Genomic DNA, 15,382 nt, shown 5'->3' on the forward strand with positions numbered 1-15,382 from the left:
GTAATGGTCTGGTGCAGGGTCAACAAGATGTATGATCATTGTTGACTAAATTAAAGTTAAAATTAAAATTATGGTGTTGAATGTAGTTGTGGATCATTGCATGGTTTGTAATAGCTTTGCTACCTACTTGGGTTTCTCATTGCTCGACATCAAGCCTCAACTGCACAAAAGAATCTAAAGTCTAATTTTGAACAATGCTATTGCTACGTTTACTTACGGATTCAAGAAAAGATTCTCATTTTGAACAGTGTTATTGTTATCACTTAGGGCTTTAAGTAGGATCTTCATTCATCTTTCTTAACAAAGCCCCTTTGGTTTCTTTATTCATTTTCTCGGATTTTCCTTCGCTCGAGAAATCTTGCTCGCCACATGGTAAGACTCGGATGGCAATAGCCTTGGCTAATGCCTTATTTAATATACCCAACAATGTGTTAGGTCACCATTGACTCCATTGTTTGTGAAAACATTTGTTTAGGGATAAGATTAATGATCATACTGACAGCTTGCAGAGAGGCTCGGTCTGCTGCAACAACTCACTGGCAGGAGGAGCGCCCCACGACAGAGTTTGCGGCCATCCACTTGAGACACAACGACATTGTCTGTGGGATTGCCCCATGGCACAGCAGGTGTGGCTTCGGATCTTGTGATTAATGCCTGTGCTTTCTTTAGCTTGTCAGTACGCTTGGGGTGTTGCTACCTGGTCAAACCTCTTGGGCCTAGCATTCCGTTTTGAGATGGTTTCAGCCAGCAGGAGGATTGTGATACAAGACGGCAGGCCTACACTTCAACCAACCACAGAGATCATCATCCCTCAAGAGTGGAGCAGGGATAAGAGAGGTGTTGGGAGCTCATTTGCGGCCTGACACTTTGGTTTATTTAGAAGATTCCGTTGCTTTCGCATTTTTGAGGCTCGCCTTGTCTCTCCAATGGAGGCTGTTCACGACTTTTGGCTAGTGCCGGTCCACACACTCAGGGGCCAATTCGAGCGGCTCCAGGGTAGCTATGTCCGCATGCGAGAGCACCGGGAGGCTTTTCTGAGATTGTGGCAACCTAGACCATTCTTCACCATGGTTCAAGGCGTGCCCCGATGGCAGTACCGAACACCAGTGTGCTTTTCCCTCCACCTATCTCCTGATTTAGCCCTTGTACATACTCTATTTTTCATTGGGAGAGTCTCCCCATTTGCTGATGTGTCCCTCTGTTACAGGAGTAGTTTGTAGCCCATTGGGCAGGTTTGTTAACTAATGAAAGGATCTTTTTCTTGGAAAAAAAAACTAGAGTGCTTCGTTAGCCGCATTTGTATTTGATTTGAAGTGAGTCTAAGGATAAGAGAAAACAAGAACCTAGAAGAGAAAAGCTTGGAGAGAGAGAGAGAGAGAGATTGACATAATTTTGTGTTTACATCATGATCTTCATTTCCCAATTTTAATATGTTTAAATATGTCTTTAGCTTTTAGATTATATTAATTCTTTGATTCAATCTCTCTCTACTATGTGCATTCTTGTCATTTGTGCAAGTATGGTTGTGCCATTTGAAGATTCAACAAGAGTAAATATCTCTAGAGAAGAAAATGGAGAGAGAGAGAGAGAGAGAGAGAGAGAGAGAGAGAGAGAGAGCTTGATACCTTTCACCAAAGCAACTTTTCTTGTTTCTTAATTGGTACCGTCTCTAGTATATTACGATCGTGATGCCCCAATTTTGAGCCAGTCCCTCGCAAAAGAACCATAAGAAGGGTTAGAATTTATACAAAGTGAGGATATGGATCATTTGAAATATATTGACTTTTAAGTGGTGTTCCTTTTTTATGTTCGGCAAAAAAAACATACAAATCTCCTTGCATGGGGGAGTTTGCATAGTTCTCCCCAATTTTTATAATACAAGGGAACATGCCATTCCTACGACAGAGTGCAATTTTTAGTGCGTTCATTTCACTACGTCGTTAGTATTGAGTATAGAATTCATAACATTTTACGTACCATTTTGTTTCAACATGCATTTATCTATTGTCATAATGAACACTATGATGCAGGCTTAAGCTTTGTGAGGTAGTCTATCAAATATTGCACGAGCCTCCTCCATGTTGCTGCACTTTCCAATAAATGGATCGATATCTAGGCCCTTGCAATGCTAGAGCATGCTTTGAGAAGCGCAGTGAAGTTGACTTCGTTCGGTTGAAGACTCTCCCACTCCATTTTCTTTGCACAATAAAGTGCTTAATTTCTCTGCTTGATCATGATATGTGTGTCCTGTGATTAGTGTAGTCCATGTTACAACACTTTTGTGTGGCAATCTTTCAAACAACACTTGGGCAATATCAAGCTTCCGGGCCTTCAGATTTGACTCACCATTCGTGAGAGTACCGCCAACAATATTTGACTCACCATTCGTGAGAGTATGAGCATGCACCTGCAGGTCGGTCTCTAAAGGGATTCCAACAGCAGATCGTGCATTAAGAGCATGCACTAAGAACTGTTACATATAAAGACCATTGGCGAGTTGAGCAGCTCATGATAAAGAGCATAGCTTGGTCCTTTTCACCGAGCCTGGCATGGGCCGAAATAATGGCATCCTAGGTAGAAGCAGCAGGTTAAAATTCCAAAAAATTAATTAGCTTGGGCAAGATTCCCAAAGGATGCATGCATGAAAATCAAAAAATTTGCCAATATGATATTTGTTGCCAGACCGTTTTGTAATATGAACTCCTGAAGTGCTTCTCTAGCTGAGTGGTCACGTTCATCTATATAGCTCTGAAAGTGACCCTGAAGCTCATTAAGGAGCCTTGGTTGATCCAAGCTATTACCAAGGCCAAGAAGGAGTAGAAACGACACTCAACCACTTCCATCTGCTTGCAAGGAAGGAGTAGAAACGACACTCAGCCACTTCCATCTGCTTGCAAGGAACTGCAAGGGAAGCATGCATCATTTCAGTCGCAACAATACATGTCGATCTAGAGTCAATAAATCAACAAATCACAAATGCATGTGAGAAAATTGACCTTTTTGTGTGATTTTCCGCCCAATTCCAAGGTGGGTGGGGCTCTTGCAAATACATTGATGTTCCTGGGCAATCAAAACTAACCTGATTTACATTAGAAGAAAGAGACTTCCAAGGTTCCTTTTGGGTGTGTCTTTGTATGAGCTCAGGGTTGACTATAATTACCATGGGACAAAAATCTTGCAGGTTCGCCATTGAAGATCAATTCAGCAGGTGGATACAACTGATAGATCTACGAGGTTGCTGAAACTTCCTCTAATGGAGGAACAACCAAAGTTGGGTGTGTTACTTCTAGATTCATGATGAAGAAATGTGACCCAAGTTGGGAGACTAACATAGGGTGGAGGTAGCCATAGGGTAAAAACAGAACCAGAGGACGATGATGTGGCATCATCAAAAAGCACACAAGCTATATTGAATGACATAATCAATCCTCCTGTTTGAAAAACTCAGCATCTTGCATAGAGCGACATGCCTTCAAGCATGCGTAGGTAATTAGTTCTAGAGAGAGGCCCTTGTTTTCTGGCCCTGCCCTATGGGGAAAATCTTGCAGTCAGTGCATTCCAAGGGTCCACACTCTGGAAAGGAATCTCCTTGAGAACTTGTGTAGAGCCACATGCCTTCAAGATGAGAGTATAGGTCATTGAATTTGGAGAAACACTTGCTTTGCATCTACTAAAACATCCTAGAGCTTTCAAGCCCTGCTCTTGTTGCATACATCCTGCAATTAATGCATTCTAAGAGGTGACATTCTGGATAAAATCCTCCTCAAGCCCTTTTTGTGCTTTCTCAAGCGCACCACATTTGGTATACATATCAATCAAGTCTCTGACTAACAATATAATTGTTCATTTTTGTGCCCATATCAACATCTTGTGTAGAGCCACATGCCTTCAAGATGCAGGCCCAGGTGATTGCATCTGGAGAGAGGCCCTCACTTCGCATTTGTTGAAAACATACTAGAGATTTTTCTTGTGGAGCAAATCTTGCAATCATTGCCTTTCAAGAGTCCACATTCTGGATAGGAAGCTGAAACAACCTACTCTCTGGCCCTACTCTGTGGTGCATATCCCACAACCAGGGCATTCCAAGAGACACCATTCCCATCACTCAATGCGTCCTAATTTTAGGGTAAATGGTCATCAAGAACATGCCCAGGTTGTATTGCATCTAGGCAAAACATTTCAAAGCATCCTCACGTCCAAGAGACTTTGTTTAGTAAGAAACCCTCACTTTTCATGTGGTTAAAATAGCCGAGATCTGCCTTGCCACAATCATGTTGCTCGTATCTAGCAATCAACATGCTCCAAAAGGCGACCATATGTAGTAAAAGCTTATCCAAAACTTTTTGTAGTTTCATGAGGGCACCACATTTGGCATACATATAGATCAAAACAGTGTTAAGCATATCCTGCAACCAACTCACTCTAGGGGACGTCATCCTTGCCACAGCCAAGTTAGGCATATCGTACAATCAACATGTCCCAAGAGATGACACTTCAGATAAAAAACCCATCAAGAAAATCTTTTGCGCTTTCATAAGGGCATCACATTTGGCGTACATATCAACCAGCACATTGCCACGTACAACATGTTTCTCCAACAGCCCCCTCACAATGCCTGACTGGATAGGTAACCGCATTTGAAGAAAGGCCTTTCCTTTGCATCTAGTAAAAACATCTTAGTGCTTCTTTGGCACAGCATGTTGCACATATCTGGTTAGCCATGAAGAAACACCTTTCCTTCGCATATGGTGAAAATATCTTAATGCTTCCTTGCCACAACCATGTTGGGCATATCTTGCCCAAGAGATGACATTTTGGACAAAAAGCTCATCAAGAACTTTATGCGCTTTCATAAGGACCCCACATTTGACATACATATATCGACCAAAGCATTGCCAAGCACATGTTTCTCCAACATCCCCTATGTAGGAGTCTCATCGTGAATTCTCTTCCCCATGTGAAGATCTTGCAGAAGGTGAGAGGTCTTGAAGGTGCAAGCAAAGGAGATTGCATTTAGACAGAGGCCCTCGCTACGAAGAACGACATCTTTCTAAAAAGCCCTTGACTAGCGCTCTCATCATGAATTCTCTCACCATGTCAACATCTTAGGAAGGGAGGTCTTTGCGTTGAATCTGGTCCTTGCCACAGGCATGTTGGGCATATCCTGCAATCAACGTGCTCAAAGAGACATTGCAGAAAGGATGCCCATCAAGTGCGAAGGAAAGGCCTTTCTTCACAACTTGCTCAACAACCTGCTTATTAAACCCTACAATAATCAACCATGCTGCGTGACAACTCTCCCATCAACAATGCCAACGCGACCCTCAACGAGAGGGATCGGTACCACAGCCAACTCTAGGCACTGAAGCTCAAAACAAATGAGAGAGAGAGAGAGAGGCTAATGCACTGCTCTGCATGCTCCCTGAACCTAGTTGACAGTGCATAGCTTGTGACCCCCTTATTGGGTCAGCTCGTAGCGTAAAACAACCATCACAGGGCATTGATGGAACCAGTCCACGAAGGGTCGTCCTATAACTTGACGCAGAGACCTGCAACACTGAGACCTGCGTTTCTAGCTCGTTCAAAAACTATTTTTTGCGTTGGAATCCGCAGGTTTCTTCATATCCTTATCTCTATCCGTAAAGACTGCCACTGGCTTGCTGCTTTTAACTCCTTGCATTCATCTCTTTCAGATCTGTCACTACTTGTTGCATCAGTAAGGCACTCATCTCTTTTCCTAACATTACCAATATTGCTAAAGATGTGTGCCCTGGATTTGTTGTATTTGTCCATTCGTTCTTCAATGGATCTGATCGTCTGATCAGGTCCATCCTTCTTGAAGCAATCAAATCATTGTTGTCAATGGAACCCTCCCTTGCTCTTTGCCTAAACGCAAGCTTGCCAGGTGGCGATGATGCAGGGTTTGCGTCAAATCTGGAAGTCTAGCTTATCACTTAGAACTCTACTTTCTAGAGTTTTCACCAAAAGAATTCGCGATGGGGATGGTGGAACACTGCTTTCTAGTGCCATGGCTTTCACGTCATAGTGTTGGGCAACACGATAAGGAGGACATTGGATTCAAAATCAATTGTTGCTGGCTTTGGATTCCTCACGAACCTCTCAACCTCTAGTTATAGCCTTAACACTGTGATTTGATTCCTTGAATTCAAAACATCGTGCAAGAAGATATCGAGGTGCTCCAAGGGGTCTGCAACAGCTAGAAGATCTTTAGAAGAAGATGTAGTTGACAAAGAAGAGAATGTCACAGGTGCAGCTTCACCATCATTGTTGTAGATTTTGAAGTACGCATCTTGCATAGAGCCACATGCCTTCAAGATGCATGTGTAGGTGATTGCAGCTCGAGAGAGGCCCTCACTTCGCAAACATATCAACCAAGACACTGCCAAGCATGACATCTCTTTTCCAGAGCCTCTGACTAACAATGTAAATTGTGAATTTATGTGCCCATATCAGCATCTTGCGTAGAGACACGTGCCTTCAAGATGCGTGCTAGGTGATTGCATCTCAACATCTTGCGTAGAGCCACATCCTTCAAGATGCATATGCATAGGTAATTCCATATGAAGAAAAGCCCTTGTTGAGCCCTCACGTCACATACATATCGACCAAGATAGTGCCAAGCACGACAGCTTTTTGTGCCCATATGAGCATCCTTCAAGATGCATATGCATAGGTAATTCCATATGAAGAAAAGCACTTGTTGAGCCCTCACTTCACATACATATCGACCAAGACAGTGCCAAGCACGACAGCTTTTTTTGTGCCCATACCAGCATCCTGCACGATGCATGCATAGGTAATTCCATCTGAAGAGACGCCCTCGCTGATCCCTCGCGAGCTTCACAGACATATCAACCAAGACAATGCCAAGCACGATAGCTTTTTTTCTCTCCTCATTGCTCGACTCCTTGCAGGCTCACAAGCTCTGCTCTTTTGCTACACGCCACGCTTTCTATTAGCAAACTGCCACGTTGTTGTTTTCCCTTGCTCACCTCTCCTCCTTGACCTCCTCTGCTGCTTGCCAATGCTCTTTTTTTTGCTCCTTTTTATTTTTTCCGTGCGCGCTCTGTTGCAGTTGACGCTCCTACTTGAAAGACCTGCCCCTACACTTCGACGGCAGCTCTTTCCCTGCACTTCGACGGCATCTCTTCCCGCTTTTTGCTCCTCTCTAGCTCCTACTACAACTCCTGCTGACGACGGCTTTCTACCGACAGCTCCTCCTCCCCTAATCTCTATTTCACGCCTCCCAAAATCTGCAAGCGATCCCCTCTGGCTTCTTCTTTTGCACTGCAACATCACTTTGCCATCCTCCTCGTAGTGCTTCACTCGGCCACCTTCAAAAGATAGTGCTCTACCAACTAAGCCGACACGTGGGTTAACGAGAGCGCAGAGTTGTGATTTTGGCTTCTACGCTAACTAAGTAAAAAAGGAATCTTGCTCTCTAACTTTTTCGATAGCTTTGTTGTTCATGGATGGATCAAAAGTAGGAATGCCTATCAAGTCAGAAATCAAGCTAATCTAAGGTCGTGGCTTTTTGTTTTCTATATTGTAGATAGAAGTGATTGTTTATAACGGAAAAACGTGTGACTGCTTGCTGCTTGCTACTCGTCTCCCGTCATCCCTGCTAGCCATCACCATTGCCAAGCCAGCCCCCCTCCCCCACTCTCCCTCGCACCGCCCAGCCCCCTCCCCCCTCTCTTGCGCGAAGCCGCAGCATCCTGCTGCGACTGCGCGTAGCCCTCCCCCCGCTTTTAATTTTTCACGCTACCCCCCTCCTTTTTTTTTCACCCCTCTCTTGCTCTCTGTTGGTTTCCACCGCGTTTTTTTTTTTCACATCCCTTCGACAAAAAAACCACCCCCCCCCCCCCCCCCCTTCTTTCTTTTTTCTGATTTTATCCCATGTTCCTATTGAAGCTTTGTCGGGGGTTTTCAGCTTCGACTTGGGTCAGCAGAGTGTGGGTTATTCTGCCTTCACCGAAGCAACAGACACAGATGGATGCTTGAGCTCCACCATAGAGGGACTCTGATGAAGCCCCCTTGTCTGACCTCGCCAAACCCTCCATCTAACTTGCTCTATTGCGAACAAAGCAAGCAAGCCTTGCAGCAGAGGTGGAGCGTCTCCAGGCTACCTCCGTTATCTGCAAGATTATTGGCAGTCGTCCCAATAGAGGAGAAGTGAGAGACCTCCTTCAGACCCGCCTCCTTGCGAAAGTGGGAAAGATCGTCGACATTCAGCTTCTCGGGCGCGCGTACTATCAGATAGAGTTCAAGACTTCCAAGATGGTTGCCAAGGTCATTTCAATGAGCCCGTTGGCCATCCGTGCAGTGAGGGCTCATTTTTTAGAGTGCACCATGGTTTCGACCCAGCTACAGACATTTTATCTGGGAAGCATATATACCCATCTCGGTCTGCTTTTCTTGAGAAGAGAGTACCTCCCGCTTTTGTCCAAGATTGGTTCCAAGATTGGTTCCAAGATTGGTATAGTCTTGGAGACTCCACGCATGGCAGCTTCAGTGGCTGCGAAGGTAGATGCATCCCCACATTACGCGTTTTGGTTCGGGACACCCACACTCTCTCGAAGGTAGTGCTCCTACCCAAGGTGAGTGGTGGCTAGCTCAACCAGAAGGTGGAGTATTCGGGTCTCTCGAATCAGTGTTATATCTGCAAACAGATGGGCCACCTTGCGAGGGTCTGTCCACGTCAGAGACCTCGACCTACAGTGCAAACGCAGCCCCCGAGGGCTGAGCCAACACAGCATATAGGTACACATGGCACACAGGCTGGCACTTCTTCAGAGGCCAGTGCCCAACCAGCAAATGGCTGGCAGCAAGTTCACGGCTATCGTCGCCAGGGAGGAGTTCACCAAGCTGCTCCCCCTAGTGGCCGCCCTGTGCCAGATCAGTAGCTGTGGGTCTTGACAGGGAACCGCTTTGAACCTCTATAGGAGGAGGATACAAAGGAGCCTGCCTCCACATCATCCTCACCACCGACAACCCCCTCCCCCCCCCCCCCTCCCCACCCCACACACACATCATCGACAGCACCTCCACCTCCTCCTAGTGACCCGTCTCCCTTCACGACGAACGCTACAGGATCTTCACCTGACCCGACTCGAGAGTCTCCTTTTGCACAATGGACTGGACACCCATCGGGAGATCAACGCTCTTTAGGTAGTGCCTTTTCTACGAGCCGTGCGACTTGAGAGGGACAACCCTTCTTGAGGCCTACACTCTTGGTACACGCCTCACCTTTTGTAGTAGTCCCACTGGACATCCCAGCTTTGACATTCGTCGACGCTGGGATTTCTTCGACTACAACTTTACCAGGTTCCTCAATGGCCCCTCCACTAACCGAGGCAGCATACTTCTAAGTACATGTGGTCTTCTTGGAAGCCAGAGGCACAAAGATGTTGGACTCAGTTGTGGGCTTCTCCTTTCCATTGTGTGGTCGGGACCTCAATGAGTGGACACTGCAGGCAATCCTAGACTGGTTGCAGGTTCAGGCTATTGAGTTCCCCCATCACACAGCAGACATAGGGGTGACAGACTTGGTGCAGACACTCTGGCCATTGGCCAAGTTTTGTGTGACACATCGAGATGTAGGGCCTTTCTCTTTGCAAACACTCAAAGCACTACAAGTTTTGTATATGTATATGAGGACTCTTGCTCTACGGATGCTGTTGTATGGACTGCATGCTCTACATGGGCTTGCATTGCACATCAGATGCATACACGTCTCTCTCGAGGTTGCTCGGATGCGGATTACTCCCCATCCAAGCTGGCATAAAGTTTGCGCGTATGGCTGCAACAAGAGCGTCAGCTTTTTCTCACTGATCCATGAGGATTGTCTCATGGAACATGCAAGGTCTAGGTGGACCATAAATTTTGAGCTATGCTGGATAAAAATCCGCAAGGTTTCAAAGCCTCTCCAATTCCAAAAGCATGCCTCGCACAAAAGAAACCGGGAGAGAGGCCGTCTACGACAGGAGCTGCAGAGATGCCTTGTATAAGGCAAAATTGACATTCTCATGTTGCATGAGCATCACCTTTGCGAGAGCCGTACTTGACGTTGTGCTCAAATTTTGTGGGGCCACTCGAAGACTTTTTGGTCAGTTGGCTTTGGGTCAGGGGGCATTCAGGGTGGGGTATGTATGATTACTGCGACTCATGGAAGCCGGCCATGTAGGCAGGGCATTATAGTGCCAGGCAGGGCACAATGGATGACTTTGCAGGTGCAGGGCTGTCTTATGGGATTCCTAAACCCGGGTAGGTCACCTAATAAAAATGTTACCTATCATGTGAGTTCAACAGAAGGGTATTTAAAGTTCTTGAAACTTACAAAAATATGTATACAAAAGGGCATTATTTTTTCAAATTTTAAAAAAACTCACAGATTTTGAAAGAAAAGGGTACATTATATTCTTAACAAAATTCACAGATAAGGGGTTTTACAAACATGTCTTGAACGCACGTGATATGGTAGTTTTACACATAGTGAACCCCCCACGTTCTTGAACATCTACACACCCAACCATGCGAGTGGTCGGAATGAGTTTTGGGCACAGATAGCGGGGTCCTTGCCTCATGTAGAGTAGTGGTGTGTTGGGGGAGACTTTAACATGTTGGAGGACCCCTCAGACAAGACGGGAGGCAATCATGCTACAGTGCATGGAGCTGAGCTTGCAGCTTGGGAGCAGTTATGTATGACCATGAGAATCTGAGATGTTTGGCAACATGCAGGACTTATATGACCAGCAAGCAGCCCCTCTTCTCTTGTTCAGATAGGAGAGTTGAATCTGTCGAGGATCGACTGTTTCTATGCGAGCGACCACTTGTGTGATAGGGGAGGAGCAATTTGCATTCTGGCAGGCACTGCCTTCTCTAACCATGCACCAATTATCTTTACAATAGCAGACACATAGAGGAGTGATAGCACCACACTGTGCATCCCTGAGAGGATTTTGTTGGATACAGAGCTGCGAGAGCAAGTTGAGACGCTTTGAACAGAGGGCTTGGACAAGTAGGGCACGCCTGTTGATAGGGTGGCCATGGGTCTTACAGAGATTAGCCGCTTCTTTCTCCAGAAGGTTGCAGCTTGCTTGGCTACGACCATAGAGGAGGAGAGGAAACTTTGTAGGGGCATCGCATCCTTGAAGAGGATGCAGGAGCGCCACCCTGGTAGCCCTTGGATGGAGGAGAAGATGCAGCAGGCTCGACAAGAGCTGATTGCAGTAGAGGAGAGACGCCATGACTTCGCATACCATCGGCAGGCAGCTCAATGGACTCAGGTGGGAGACATAGTTACTGTTGAGTTTTTTGAGACTGTGGGTCCTAGACATGCGCACACCAGTGCTAGCCAGTTGAGGAGGCCCGATGGGTCATTGGATACCGAGCCCGAGGATATGCGTGTCAGTTGCCACTGACTTTTATCGAGTGTTGCTGTCAGCTCAGCCTCACTTAGAGAGAAGATATGCATGCAGAGAGCAGGTTGGGCACATATGCCTTGCGTTGTCAGTGAGGAGATGCACTAGAGGCTTGAGCTTCCTCTTCTGAGATTCATGATGCTCTCAGGGCACTACCACGTGGCAGTTGCACAAGGCAGGATGGCTTGACTCTGAGCTTCTTTTTGGAGTATTGGGAGATGCTTGGTCAGGATTTGTGTAGTGCTTATCAATACAGTTCTCACACTAGTGAGATGCCTGACAGTCTCAACGAGGGTTTGATCTTTCTCATCCCAAGGAGAGAGGATCTCTGGATGAGATGAGGCACTGGTGACCCATCACCATTCTCAACTCAGCCTATAAAATTTTGGCAAAGGCTCTGAGTTTGAGAATTTAGCCACTGCTAGAGAGCCTCATACATGGGACGCAGACAGGTTTTGTCAAGGAGTGTAGCATCCTTGACAACATTTTCACTTTTTGGGAGGCGACGGCCTTGGCTCAGCTCAGGGGAGAGGACCTAGTCGTACTTCTTCTTCACTTTGAGAAGGCGTATGAATGAGTGGATTGGGATTTCTTAGAGGGCACTTTACATCGCATGGGGTTCTCAGATGCTTGGATCAGGGGGGTGTCAACTCTTTACAGGCATGCTCATAATCAGGTACTTTTGGCAGGGGAAAGAGGGGATCATTTTGAGCTCACGTGATCTATTCGACAAGGATGCCCTCTTCTTCTTTCTATTCTACACTAAGGCAATGATCTAATTTTTGACTTCACATGAGGTGGGTGGGTCTCAGAGGCCTGCAGCTACCCATCAGGGGCGAGGAGCTTTTGGATGCAGAGTTTGTAGATGACTCAGGGTTGTACTTAGAGGGCCAAGAGGCCAACCTACTTAGGTGTGAGAAGTCTCTTGAGGTGTTTAGTTGTGCGTCGGGGGCATTGATCAATCGGAGGAAGATAGTGACTTTCTGTGTTGGCAGTGCTCCCACTCTTGACTGGTCACCAGGAGAGGGTTTTAGGTGGATCCTCCTGGGACACCTATACAATATCTTGGTTGTCAAGTTGGCTTGGATTCGACACCAAAGCAGCAGATTCCTCCTCTCTATTTCGAGGAAGTTACTGCATTGGATTTCATTAGCTTTCTCTTGTTGGCAGGGTTGTAATGAGCAACCAGGTGCTCTTGGCTACTATGTGGTACATTACTTCTTGCTCAATTTTCTCTAGCTCTTACATCAGCCAGCTAGAGACGTTGGTCAAGAACTTTTTGTGGTCAAGGCGTGATACACAGTTGGCTCAGGCCGAGGTTTCCTGGCAGGTCATCACACTACCTTGCTCCCAGGGAGGGTTGGGGATCATAGACCCAACACGACATAGTAGAGCCCTTCTTGGAAATCTGGTGATCAGAGGTCTTCTTCCAGGTGAGGAGCCTTGGAAGGAGCTTCTACTTCATCAAATCAGAGTTGGAGTCCCGCAGACGGGGGGGCCATGGTGTCCCTCCACACGTTGAATTTTTGGAGAGATACGTAGAATCGATCCGAGCAGGAGATGGAAGGATCGATTTGCACTGAGCCTGTTCAAGGCCTGCGAGCAGCTAAGGGTGGCTTGGAGCAACACCAGCCCACTTGCAGTGAGGAGCGTTTGAGATAGACATTGGTTTTGAACCATCTGGTTTGCACACAGCGTGGCCACATGGTTGGGAGCAGACCCCATGTTTCTTGGGGCCCCATGGCAGAGGGGCCAGCCCATTCCCTGGGGGGACTAGTTGCAGTTAATAGGGCTTCCAGAGGAGCTTCAGAGTGCACAGGTTCAAGGCATGAGAGGGGCGCAGAGCATGTGTCAAGACATTTCAGAGGCTCTACCCACCAGAAAACGTGGATTGAAGTGACATGTGGTAGAGATCTCCAAAAATTCCGATCTGAAGTAACATGTGGCTGACTGTACGAATTTCTACAAAACGTGCTGACATGATGACATGGCAGCCTGTATGGATTCCGTAATTTTCACTGACTAGTTTTTGCTAATTTTATGTGAGCTTTTGGAGAGCAGGTGCTTTTGGGCGTAAGTGCTTTTGAACTAAAAGTTTTTGGTGCTCTGATTTTAGGCATCCCATGTAAGTTTATAAGTGCCCTTGGGCCTCTCACTTTGTAGAGCATCTGGATGCAGAGTCTCAGAGAGAAGAGCCCTAAGGAGTTGTACCTTTGAGAAGTAATAATAAAGAAATACCGAAAGGGGCACCAGTCTTTGGGGCCACTGCATCTGGGCACGGCGAATGTTGTTATTGTTGTTGCAATAGGGTTGGGAAGATGTTGTAGAGTTGTCAATTCTGCATCTCTTGAAGAAAGTGTGGCTTTGATGTATGTTCCTATCAAAGCTCGGAGAGAAAGGAACTCTTTTGTAAAAGTTAGTGTTAACAGATTGATCATTGTGGAGTTGATGTCCTCCTCTCTTCTTCTTGGCATCAAGAGCCAAGTTAATAGCTTTTGACAATGCATTTAGTTTAAACATATCTACCTCATTACCAGTTTGTAGTGCTAACCTTGATATGTCCTTATGCTTTAATTTCCTATGGCTGACATTTTGCAATTGAATTATGTTGGGGTATAAAGCCCAATGTGGTCGCCCAGGTAAGTGGGCGGGCCGCCAGGTATGTACACATATTCTTTTGTAAAAACCTAATAAGAACTCACTATGCTCTACACTTTACAGAACAGCGATTTCACCATATCGTCGTGCTTTTCTTCTCGCACTCTCTCTCGCGTCGCACTTCCGCTCGTACTCCTTCAACTGGTATCAGAGCTCAGATCGAGGCTCGGGGCAGCACTGCAGGAGGCTAGAGTCACCAGCTCAGATTCGAGTGAAATTCGACAGGCGAAGACACGGCCCCAAATCCTGTGGGAAATTCCGAAGGGCTCGGTAATCTCAGAATTTCATTCTGAGGTCATCTCGGCCACCGTTCGGCTTCGACAAAGGTCTGCGCAGGTCATTTTCGACTACGTGGTCTCGGCGGGTGCAGATCCGACTCTGCAAATTTGGGGTTTTCGGCCTACGACTGCAGGTGCTGAGGATATCGACACTCCCAGAGTGTTGATTTGTGGCTGTCTACACATCGAAGGACGGCTCACAGTTCTTGGAGGCGTGTCACATACGACACGGGCGCATCTACACACAAACTGTAGGTGACATCCACTAGTTCATCAGGTAGCTTGTGTTTGCTGCTTGATATTCCAGATTTCATCCTGACATTGCAGGTACTTCCACATGGGATGTATTGTCAGAGATGATGTATGTCTGTTGAGGGTTTGCTGGCTGTGAGTCACGCAGCAAACAACCGCCGCAGCGGTTACAGCATACAGTGGGAAATTTGTGGATGTATGACTTTGTGGGAAGTCTATGTACTGTCAGATTTACTGCAGCCTTTGTTGAGGGTCGAGTGAGGTTTTATTGAGCTGGGGAATTCTCGAATGTTGAGATCCTTTCGGTGATACAGGTCTTGGAGCGATCCCTCGAGCACCCTTAGATAGGCAGCTAGGATGTATTGACTGTGAGTTAGACAGTTGGGATTGCATCTTTGCTTTACTGCCATTGAGGAATTATCGTAGTCTATGCTTACAGGACAGTGACAGGACAGTGAGAGACAATACAGGTGCAGGACAGGTTTACCCGCAGCTTACAGTGTTTGAGAGACAGTGTTTTTTGAGCTGTTTTTTGGTCTGTTTTTAGTACACCAGAGCCATTTTACAAAGGAGACTCTGCCAAAATTTCTGCAGAATCTAAAGCTTTCTTGGTTCATTTGACAGGTTGATATTGGTTCAGAGGTCAGTTTACAGGAGAAACTCTGCATATACTCACGTTCCAAAGGAATTTAGGAACAAACTTGAGCCAAAGAGTAGAAAGTGCATCTTTCTAGGCTATGGTAATTCTGG

At 46.3% G+C, this 15,382-nt stretch overlaps 2 pseudogenes; both read right to left on the reverse strand.

The window, feature by feature from the left end:
• Window positions 1-2,054: 2,054 nt before the first annotated feature.
• On the reverse strand, window positions 2,055-3,190 carry LOC147421400 (uncharacterized; annotated as a pseudogene).
• A 1,915-nt stretch (window positions 3,191-5,105) lies between these two features.
• Window positions 5,106-6,317, reverse strand: LOC147421401 (uncharacterized; annotated as a pseudogene).
• Window positions 6,318-15,382: the final 9,065 nt, after the last annotated feature.

Source organism: Adiantum capillus-veneris, chromosome 27, assembly GCF_014529385.1.
Source record: "Adiantum capillus-veneris isolate H3 chromosome 27, ASM1452938v2, whole genome shotgun sequence".
NCBI classification, from domain to species: Eukaryota; Viridiplantae; Streptophyta; class Polypodiopsida; order Polypodiales; family Pteridaceae; genus Adiantum; species Adiantum capillus-veneris.